Source organism: Mastomys coucha, unplaced genomic scaffold (assembly GCF_008632895.1).
Source record: "Mastomys coucha isolate ucsf_1 unplaced genomic scaffold, UCSF_Mcou_1 pScaffold7, whole genome shotgun sequence".
Lineage (NCBI taxonomy): Eukaryota > Metazoa > Chordata > Mammalia > Rodentia > Muridae > Mastomys > Mastomys coucha.
The window spans coordinates 8,306,566-8,317,902 of record NW_022196913.1 but is presented as its reverse complement, the minus strand read 5'-3'; the positions used below and the strand labels follow the sequence as shown (position 1 = coordinate 8,317,902).

Here is an 11,337-nt window from a genome sequence, read left to right as displayed (position 1 = left end):
TATTATTATTATTATTATTATTATTTTAACATTTCTACATTTTATTCCCACAAGGAAACCAAGGTGAAGCTCAAGCCTGGGACCACAGGCCTCTGGACATTCCTCTGGAGGGAATGCATGCCAGGTCCTCAAGACTGCTCTACCAAGCGGGCTGGTTTTCAGGTAGACCGTCATGAGTGCTGGGGTGGAAGGCTCCAAGGGTCACAGGGCAGGGGGGCTCAGTGTGGGGGCACATACTTGTAGGGCTAGAGATAGCACAGCAGGTCCTTCTCTATCAGCTGGGGCTCCTCCATGGGAACCATGCAGCCATTCTTATAGATGAGAAACTTGGTAAAGTTCCATTTGATGGCATTTCCCAGCATGTCCCTGTCCTGGAGCTGGACTTTCATCCATTTCCACAGTGGGTGGGCATCTTCCCCATTTACACAGATCTTGCTGTACATGTCAAACTTGACATTGTAGCCGGCTGCAAACTCCTTGATTTCTTGATTACTTCTTAGCTCCTGCCCCGTGAACTGGTTGCAGGGGAAGGCCAGGATTCGTAAACCACACTCAGCATATGGGGCATGCAGATCGACTAGCTGAGTGTAGTTTAGGTCGGTTTTGCCTCATTGTGAGGCCACGTTGGTGATGATGCACACGAACCCCCTGTACTTATCCAGGCAAACCATGTACCTGTTGATGTCCTTGGCTGCGAATTTGTGCATGGAGTGCACACAGCGAGCGTCAATCATAGCGGGATGCACATATGGTGCCTGCCAGGCCAGGTGCAGCCAGAACCCCACACGGCAGTGTTGGCTTCAGTAAAACGTATCATTAAGCATACTTTTATTCTTTTCTTTACTATTTATTTATTTTTTAATTAAACATTTTTATTGAGTCTGTGAATTTCACATCATGCACCCCAATCCACTTGTCAAAAACCCATTCACTGTGGAAGCTGTGGTGTGTCATCACAGTGTGTCACACAGTATATCCTTTTACCCATATAGTTTTACTTGCAAATGTTCATTAGAATGAGTCACAGGTCTGGTTCAAGGCCTTTGGCTTCTGCCACACTATTAATACTGGATCTTCATCGGGACTCTTCTCAACCATCCCTTTGCTTTGCTGTGACATGGAGATCCTGTAGCTTTGGATCTGTAGGGATGGCCCTTTCATGTGCTCTAGCAGTTCATATATGGGATGGATATCGGGCTCAACTCAAATCCCTGGATCTGGGTCTGGAGTGGAAGCTGAGTTGGTCAGCCCGCCAGCTCTCCTGTGCTCTTGACACCAAGGCCAGCTCTTCTGTGCTGCCGGGTGAGGTGCAGGGCATTCTCCCGAGTACTGCAGCAGGGGAGGAGCAGGTCTTAGCTTTTTAAAAACATAGTTTGCATTATATATTTGAATGCATTGTACTTCCCGAATGCAGCAGATTTGTAAAAGGGGTATTCTGAATGAATAGATGAGTTGTGAGTGATTCTAGGGGGAAAGTGAGTTAAGAGAAAGGACATACCTTTGTCTTCCCTGCACAGGTGGGAAGAATGTGTGAGAAAAAGTGCCTGTTCCATTGTCTGATCTTTGTCCTGTTTGGGGGTGCGTTATTTTAATAAGCAGTGATTTAAATTATGGTGCTGTTTTAGGCTATACAGCATTCATTCATTTTCTTTGGTCATGGCTAATTATTACATCATTGGTGGTGATGAAGATGCCAGCCCTGGTGTTAGTGAAGGTCAGACTGCATTGTGTGGAGAAGTTGTGAATGATGTGTGTGTGTGTTTTGTATGGGGTGCGTGTACATGAGTTTGCAGGACTATGTGCATAGAGAGATCCAAGGAAGATGTCAGGCATCTTCCTCTCTTGCTCCCCATCCTGTTCCCTTGAGACAGGGTCTCTAGCTGAGAGGGAAAATTCACTTGGGCTGACTGACAAGCAAGCTCCCAGGAACTCTGCCACAGCTTTCTAATGCTGGGGTTACAGGCATGAGCAGTCATCCTGTTCTTTTATGGATGCTGTATAGGCATAAAGACTTGAGTTCAGAACTCCTAGTACCCACAAAAAAGCCAGGTACAATGTGCTTGCAACCCGAGCAATGAATTAGGACAGAGACAGACAAATTATAGGGGCTTACTGGCCCCTTAGGTTTACATGAAAGAATAAACTCCAGGTTCACTGAGAGACCTTGCCTCAAAATTAAGTGGAGAGTAATAGAGAGCAGTTGGCTACCTCTGACTCCTACATGTACATATATGGGTAATCAAACTTGTACACATATGCACACACATGTCATAGACCCTTATACACACACATGCACACACACACACACACACACACACACACACATACACACTTCTCAAAAATATCTAAGTAGGACTCACCCTTCTTTCCTGTGTCCTAGTTATCACTGGGATCTGCTTTGCTCTAGGCACTTGGTGTGGTGTTGGGGTTCAATTGGTAGACATGAATCACACCACTTGGAAGTCTTTGGCTACCAGAGGACTTCTTGTGGCTCTCTGAAATTAAATATTTCTTTTTCATCTCTGGTGCTTGTAGTTGTCAAAGAGGAGAATCATCTGTTCCTTGCGTCCAAGGACCCAGAGCAGCAGGAGTCTGCCTGCCAGGCTGTGGAGAGTGTCCTTGTCCTGGCTTTGGTCCACAGTATTGCCTGAAGTAGAAGTGGCTCTGGGATCCTTGTCTCCCACCTTCTCCCTCCCCTCTGTCCCCGTCCCTCCCTCCCTCTGTCCCTCCTTCCCTCTCTCCCTCCCCTCCTCCCTCATGCCAAGTTTTTGTGGTTACTGAGTAGCGCTTGTTCTTCATTGAGCCTCCACTAAGCTTGTTGCTGCCTGTGCTGAATTGGATTTCTCTTGGCTCTAATCCCAGCCTCTTCTCTGAGCTTTCTGGCCATTAGCCTGGTGCTGACTGGTACTAGCCTCATGGGGTTTGACATGACATAGCTACATTCCCCAGAATGGCTGGAGTGGGCTTCTTGACTAAGCCTGTTCTGCCCTGTCTTTTCCTTTTGCCTCCTCTACTGAGACACCTTCCGGGCCTCTATGGTGGAAAGTCTGCACAGTGGGTGTGTGTGTGTGTGTGTGTGTGCACTCATTTACCCAGTATGAATCAAGCAGCGCTGTGTACTTGGCGTTGACTAGAGATTGAGACTCTGCAGCACCAAACCTAGAACTCACTACTTCATTAGGAAGAAAGCAGTGAGGAGAGCCCCACCTTCATGCAGCTTCCTGTGTCCATCAAGAAGCACCCGAGACATTTTAAAAGGAGGGAAGGCTTATTTTAGTCATGGTTTCAGAAATTTCATTCAACCCACTGCCTCTGTGGTGGGTTCAAATGTCACGGTGGGAGTATGTGGTGGAGCAAAACCATTCCCATCACTCACAGAGGCCAGGGAAGAAAAGGCAAGGGGGCGGGAGGGTCCTGACATCTGCCTAAAAGACCTGTACTCAATGATGTAGTCTGTTAGTTCCAGGTGCTGGTATTTTACCTACTTCCCCCATAGTGACACTGTGTAAGTCCCAGGGATCGAACTCAAGTAATCAGGCTTGGTGGTAGGTGCTTTTGCTCTCTGAGCACCTCTCTCCAGCATGAATATTGTCTATTAGGGTTGGGGAAGGAATGAAAATAGATGCATATACTAACTATACCATCCTTACCAAAACCTTTGCTAAAAATGCTAAATAATCCACGTTTTCTCCCCACATAAAAACATGACCTTTTCGTACTTACCTGGCAGGGGAGATACCACGATCACGAAGGTGGTTTTCCCAGGGCGAGGCTTATCCATTGCACTCTGGATGTGCTGACCCCTGCGATTTCCCCAAATGTGGAAAACTTGACTGTATAATTTGCGGTAGTGGGGGACTGCATTTGCGCTCTCCCCTGAAAAAAAAAACATGACCTTTTCCATGTACAACATTTATATATTCACTGGACTGTAGTTTGTAATTCTTTGTTTAGAAGTCTAACTTGTCAAGATCATGATTATTGTACTATAAAACCTTTTCCAAACGGTTAGCTCACAACTGTCTGTGACTCCAGTTCCAAGTGATGCAGCACCCTCACATAGACATACATGCAGCCAAAACAGCAATGTACATAAAATAAAAATAGAATCCTAAGTTCAAAAATAATTAAAATTATTATTGATACATTGTATGTATATATACATATGTACATATAATATACTAGCATAAACACACATCATTTCTCCCATCTACTAATACAAAGCCACTGTGTCCAATGAGCATTCGGAGCATGTGACCCAAGCAAGTCAAGGGACTTTGATTTTGTTGTCGTTGTATTAGGTTGGTTCCTATTTGATTATTAGTTTCTATTATCTTTTGAGCCCCACCCTCATGCAGCTTCCTGTGTCCGTCAAGAAGCACCCGAGACATTTTAAAAGGCAGGAAGGCTTATTTTAGTCATGGTTTCAGAAATTTCATTCCAAAGCTGCTTGATAACCAAATAGGAACCCATCTAATAAAAAAAACCAGCCACACGGCCTGGCCCTTGCCTCCACTGCGATGCTCACCCAGCCACACGGCCTGGCCCTTGCCTCCACTGCGATGCTCACCCAGCCACACGGCCAGGCCCTTGCCTCCACTGCGATGCTCACTGGAGAGACAGTTACTGGGCTAGTGGATGAGTGTTTATGCTAATATCTTTTCATAATGCACAATGCTTTGAAATACTTAGAACTTGTTAGTTGATTCAATCCAGCTTTATTTCTCTGAAGTCTTTACTGTTACATCTTTAAATTTTTTGGTGGTGGTGTTTTTTGAGACAGGATCTTATGTAGCCTTGGCAAGCCTAGAAGTAACTAAACAGACCATGCTGTCCTCTAACTCCCAGAGACCTGCCTCCCAAGTGCTGACACTAAGGACATGTGCCATCACGCCTGGCTAAGTTTCTCTTCTTAGTGTAAATCTTGGTAGAGATTTTCTGTAATGGGCTTTATTGTTATATAGGAAACCCTTTGTGGGCAAATAATTTACTGAACTCTGGTGCTGTAGTGTAAATTCAGCCATGGACAATACCTAAAGGAATGGATGTGACTCTATTTCAACAAAACTTGATTTCTAAAAACGAGTCGTGGGCTGGGTTGGTGTGCCTGAGCTGTAATTTATTGATTCCTGATTTTGGAGCTGTTTCATAAAAAAAACAATCTTATGGGAGAGCGCTATGGCTCACTGGATAAAGGTGCCTACAGAGAAGCCAGACAACTTGAGTTCGATCCTTGGGATCTACATGGTGGAAGAGCAGAAGCAGATCCTGAAAGTTGTTCTCTAACCGTTATATTATTAGCATGATGACAGGTATACACATAGACATAAACACATGTACATACACACATGCATACATACATGCAGATAGATGCACTGAGATAGACACACATACACACTAAATAAGTACAATAATTCTTTTTAAAAAGTCAACAGTTCATTAATATAAAAATGAAGGAGAAGGTGTGGGTCTTGAGTCAGTTGTCCTAGGGAGACGTCCCTGAATAAGTGTTGAGGGGTTGTTTGGGAGCAGCTCAAACCCTCATAACTTTATATGCAGCACGTTTGGCTTGTAGCAGGCATCCTATCATCCTATCTGCTTGTGTTCAAATCTCCCCTCTTAGGTTATAGATCTTTATGAAGAGCCTATGCTTTATCTGTTTCCGTAACTTTCTGGTGTCATGTAGACAATCAATATCCATCATTTAGTGAGCACATGAAGTTGTGGGAGAGATGATTTCTAAGGACACACACACCCGTTCCTGTTATGCAGCAGTAGCCGAGTTATGCCGAGTCCTGACTGGTGTGTCTGTGGCTCTCCTTTCAGCCTATTCCTTATCTTCTGTGGTAAGTGGGGTTTAAAGTGGGGTTTAGCCTGAGTTGCCACTTTGCTCTGCGGCACTCAAAGCTTTCATTGTCTGCAGTGTGGGCTGGTCTGTGCTGAGAGGCGGGACTATGTCACTGCAGTTTGCCTGCGGATTCGCTGATTCACGGGACACTCATCGCACCATGGATGGTGTGAGTCCTTGACCTGGGTCACTCATCTTTCTACTCTTCTACTTCTTTCCTAAAATATAGGAAAATAGTCAAAACATATTTCTGCCCTATACAAAAGTCTCCCTTTCCCTTTAATAATGGGTGTTCTGTTTATCAGCTCCCACCAGCAGTGCCTTGAGTCCTTCTGACTGGGAACGGTCAGGGGACATCCAGGGCAGTGATATGTGCCACAGGAATCTGCTCAGATGTACACTGTAAATATGTGTACTCAACTGCTGGGACAGCGATACACCCAAGGCCACCTGCTGAACTGGATAAACATGAGAAGGCTTTGATTGGGAAAAGAGTGTTACAGTTGAAAACCCAGGAAGAAAAAGAACAACAAAAACACGTTGCTACCAGAAGCAGGGTGATTTTAAAAGCTATGTTTCTTTCAAATACCAAATACTAAGTGTGCTGGAATAATTATGGTTGAGAGGCATAAAGTTGTGTTCTTTGTTCCAATTACTTTTCTGCTCTTTCTCTTTCCTTCCCTTCCCCTTCTTCCTTCCCTTCTTTCTTCCTTCTTCCTTCCTTCCTTCTTTCTTTTCTTCTTTCAAATGAATGATCTCCCCTGAGAATTCACCAACCATCAGTGGACCCTCAGCTAAGGGTGGGAGCTCCTGAGTCCCCCACCCCCAAGTTCTGGCTTGATCATGTGGAGACTACCCCAGCAGCTGTGAATTCATGAGTGCAGAATCATGTCCAGAAGACACTGGTTAGCTCTTGTCCTCCCCAGCTTCTGGATCTTATAACCTTTCAATCTTTTCTTTCGTCATGGTCCCTAAGACTTGAGATGGTGGTGGTACATGTGATATAGATGTGTATATTTTGACCAGTTGTGATTTTGTTATTGAATGCTGTCTACTGATTCTAATTCTTTCCGTGAATATTTCTTGAGGATCTTCCATGTGTTAGGACAGCTACTATAGATCTTGCATTCACCTCATAGAGACCATCTCTCAATGCACTATGCTGTCCATGTCTTCAGAATATCTCTGCATCCTACAGTTTGAGGCTGTCACAAAACGCATAACAGAACTCTTTAGTGGTTTTTTTTTTTAAAAAAAACAAAAAGATACAATGTAACCCATACATGCTATGAACTTCTAGCTCAAGAGGAAAACTAATAGATATTAAAACATCCTGATAGCCTTAAATCCAACCAAAAAGAAGTTGATTCCATGATAGTCATGCTGATTGTACATGTTGGTATTCTATATAAACTCCACCCCCACAGATACCTGGCAGCAGCAGCCAGGTGTGCTCCTCCCCACAGCAGGCCTGGCCCTATAAACGGGGCTGCTTGCCCCCTCCTCTCTCTTACTCCTGCTTCTCTCCCTTGCCTCTTGCCCCTTTGTTCCCCCTCTCTTCCCAGTCCCTTCCCCCCTCTCTCCATGTGGCCAGACCCTATTTCTCTACTTTCTCTTTCTCTCTGTCTTTCTCTGCCTCTGCTACCCTCTTTTTTTAAAAATTTTTATTTATCATTATATGTAAGTACACGGTAGCTGACTTCAGACACACCAGAAGAGGGCATCAGATCTCATTATGGGTGGTTGTGAGCCACCATGTGGTTGCTGGGATTTGAACTCAGGACCTTCTGAAGAGCAGTCAGTACTCTTACCCACTGAGCCATCTCGCCAGACACTCTGCTACCCTCTTAACTCCCCTCCCCATGCCCTAAATAAACTCTATTCTATACTATATTGGTGTGTGTCTGGTCCCTCAAGGAGAGGGAATGCCTTGGCATGGGCCTGCAGAGGCACCCCCTTCCCCTATACCTCTCCAGAACATATTCTTATAGCTCTTCCTCTTTTTATGGTCACAACATATGTATTGTAGTATATGGGGCTCACAGCAGAGTAAGGCCAGCCAGTAGGAAGGAAGGAAACCTTTCTGCTCGGTTCCAGCCTGATTTCGCCAAATCCTAAAATAAAGCCCATGGTTCAGCAGTCATGACTTCCTTCCTATCCTGGTGGGCAACAAACAGGAGCAGCAATGGGCGAAACTTTTCTGGAGGCCACAGGAACCTTTCAGCAAGGAGGCGATATGTTTTTACAAATGGGTTTTATTGAGATATCACTCTCACAGAAGAACCATTTGGAAGTCCATACCTTATTTTTGCACATATTCTCAGAGTCTGACTGCAACACACTCTGCTGACCCCTCACAAAGTGACTCACTCACTTTCCCCTATGCTCTGTGAAATTGCTAACCTATTTCTTATCTCATTAGATTTGCTGGTACTGGACTTTCTATGTAAATGGGATTCTTTACTGTGTACTCTCTGGTGCCTTCTTCTCCTATATAGGTTTGTGTTTCTGAGACTTATTAATACTGCACCATGTATTAGCACTTTGTTCCTTTTAATTGTTGGATAGTATTCTATTGTATGGTATAAGCCCATTTGCCTGTCGGTTGACGACCACTGATGTGGCTCCTTTTTGGCTACACTGGATAAAGTTGCAAAGAAGCTTTGTATATACCTCCTTTTTATGTGCTCATGTTTTCATTTCTCTTGAGTAAGTAACTGTAAGAGAAATTGTTAGCTCATGTGGTAAGTTTATTTATTTTTTCTTATAAAGGAAAATTGAGGGCCAATTAATTAAGGGCTGGCTTATGGTTCAGAGGTTTGGTCCATTGTCCATGGTGGGAAACATGGCAGCATGCAGGCAGACATGGTGCTGGAGAAAGAGCTGAGAGTTCAACATCTGGATCTGAAGACAGCAGGAAGAGGGTGAGTGCACTTTTTAAAAACATCTTTAACTGCCAGACTATTTTTTAAAAGACACATTGCATAATTTTTACAATAGTTGTTATAGTGTAACAACACATTGCATAATTTTTACAATAGTAGTTATAGTGTAACAACCAATGATATTGAACACCTTTTCATATTGTAACTCGCTATTTGTCCACACTTTTAGAGAAAAAAAATATCTATTCAATTGCTCTATTTTTAGCTTAGGCTTTTGTTATTTTCTTGCTGAGTCATAAGAGTCATTACGTATTCTACAGTGTCCATACAAGTAAAGGATTGTTACTATAGTGTCTTGCACATAGTAGGCCCTCAACAAATATCTGTTTGCTAAATGATATGAACGTGAGTGGCTGGAACCTTTTGCTATGGATGCACAGAATCATGACATTAAGAATTAGCTCAGTCTTTCTTTTTCTTCAGTGTAGACTTTGAATTTAAGGGCTCGTTTGTGCCGTTTACCTCTAGCTGTTGATGAGTCCTCGGCTGCCTCACCCTGGGCTACCCTGGCAGCCAGTGCCCTGGAGCCTGCACAGGCTTTTTCATTCTCCTTCTTTTCCTTTGGCACAGAGAGTGTCTTGCGACAGGTTGAATAAGCAGCCTGAAGGTTTGCCAGAGTCATGAGATGAGGAAGCACAAGCAAGAGAAAAAGTGGCCAGGGAGGCTGGGGGTAGGGGAGGGGCAGCGGAAACTTGCCATCACGTGGTTTAAATGGTTCTAAGGCGATTAAAGCCCAGCATCTGTTCAAGCCTTTTCGCCTTCCCTGAAGCCTGGCCCCTCCCTTAGGTTTGTTTAGTATGATCTGGTGGGCTGGTTTAGTTACTTCCCCAAAACTCACGAGCAAAGAGTTTCTAGATAAAACAGGGATGTGATCATTCCAGCCACAGAAGCAAGTGATTCCAAAGGATCGGCCCCTGAACTTAAAACTCTAGATCCAATCAAACGGTCATGAAAAATGCCTGACACAAGAGGGGACCAGACTGAGTAGAGATGGAGGGAGAAGTGCTTTAGAGTTTTGTGTTCTCCTTTTTCTGCCACCAGTGTGTAGAAACAAATTTGAAAGCACATCTCCTTAGATGCACAAGGGATTCAAGAGAGAAAGTTGAAACAGGGCTGAAGTTATTAGGCCAGGAGAAGGAACTAGGGTTGGATCGCTGGGTTAGATCTGAGCTGAGATAGTGACTACATGGAGATGTGTCCCTCATAATTCTCTACCTAAATTTTCGCACCCAACATCCAAATCCTCCATGCTCAGCTTTCCTTAAGTTACAACACAATCACCTTTTAGTGTTAGCCAGGGTCTACTTTCTGCCTTCTTCACTCCCTGGTCTTAGGGGGAAGACCTTATGGTGTGTTGTTTGGTTCTAGAAACCTTGCGACATAGCAAGAGGAATTACTGGTAAAACTAACAGGAGCCCCCTCCTCTTGCAACTGTCAGGAAGAGGAAGTGACGCAGGAGAGTAGACAGCTTGCATCACAGCGGGGGAGGGTAAGTACCACATGTGCAGACTGACCACCGTGTCTCAGATGCCCATGGACGATGCTACTCCTCACTTGGTAAACGACAAGAGTGAAGCTCATTTCAGTTGGTAAGTTTATAAGTCTTCTGAGCAGGAGCATTTACAAAGCTCAGCAATAACTATCTCCTGGTTGCTCTTAGGTGCTGAAAGCACTAACCATCAGCACTTTCCTTTCTAGAATCTGTGGCTCTTCCTGGGGAACTGTGAGAAGACAAATGAGCAGACTGTGACCCAAATGCTCTGTCAGCAACAGTATTTGCACTGTCATCTGTAGGGTTCTTTGATGGTTTCAGGGAGGATTTCACTGGTCTGTTTCTGTAACCTGAGTGCTTATCCAATGGATATAATCAGTATGATCCTTTCATTGATAAAGAGCCTGAGCTCAGGAGGGCAACTAGCTCTGCAAAGACCTGTGTGCTGAGAGTCCTTGATCACATGACCCAAGAGGCTCCATGTCAGGGCTCTGAGTCACTTTATGACAAGCAGGTTTTCCCCTTTATTTCCTACAACACATCCATTCACTAGTATTTACTAATTGTACAAAGTAAAAATGGGCTCTATTGTGACATTTTATCCTTGCATCACACCATCCTTTGGTTATACTCATTTTTCTATTACTCTTGTAGATTCCCCTCAAGCTTCCCTTGAAGGATGCCCATGGTGAATGAAAGAAGGAAGCTGAAGAATCCAGTTCATTCTGGTTCACAAAACATTTCCAACCGCAGTTACATTTCTTGTCATGTTCTTCTGCTTCCATCTAGTGGTGATCTAGCCTTAAATTGTATGTGTGTGTGTGTGTGTGTGTGTGTGTGTGTGTGAGATGAATATGGTATAATGTGTATGGTGTGTGTGTGTGTGTGTGTGTGTGTGTGTGTGTATGTGTGGTATATATGGTGTAGTGTGTGTGATGTATATAGTAGGTGTGTGATGTATATGGTGTGATGCATATAGTGTGTGTGATGTGAATGGTAGATGTGTGTATGTGTAAGATGTATATGGTGGGTGGTGTGATGTGTATGGTATA

General features: G+C 44.1%; 2 long non-coding RNA genes, 1 other non-coding gene and 1 pseudogene across 3 annotated transcripts; 2 read left to right on the top strand and 2 right to left on the bottom strand.

Moving 5' to 3' along the window:
- Window positions 1-210: 210 nt before the first annotated feature.
- On the bottom strand, window positions 211-797 carry LOC116082032 (annotated as a pseudogene).
- Window positions 798-3,715: 2,918 nt separating this feature from the next.
- LOC116082943 lies at window positions 3,716-3,879 on the top strand. The gene has a single exon (XR_004115546.1). It is a non-coding gene; the product is annotated as a U1 spliceosomal RNA (small nuclear RNA).
- A 4,701-nt stretch (window positions 3,880-8,580) lies between these two features.
- On the bottom strand, window positions 8,581-9,599 carry LOC116082643. The gene is made up of 2 exons (XR_004115378.1): window positions 9,256-9,599; window positions 8,581-8,752 (listed from the first exon to the last, which is right to left on the bottom strand). It is a non-coding gene; the product is annotated as an uncharacterized LOC116082643 (long non-coding RNA).
- A 681-nt stretch (window positions 9,600-10,280) lies between these two features.
- Window positions 10,281-11,069, top strand: LOC116082793. The gene is made up of 2 exons (XR_004115436.1): window positions 10,281-10,382; window positions 10,940-11,069. It is a non-coding gene; the product is annotated as an uncharacterized LOC116082793 (long non-coding RNA).
- The last annotated feature ends 268 nt before the right edge of the window (window positions 11,070-11,337 follow it).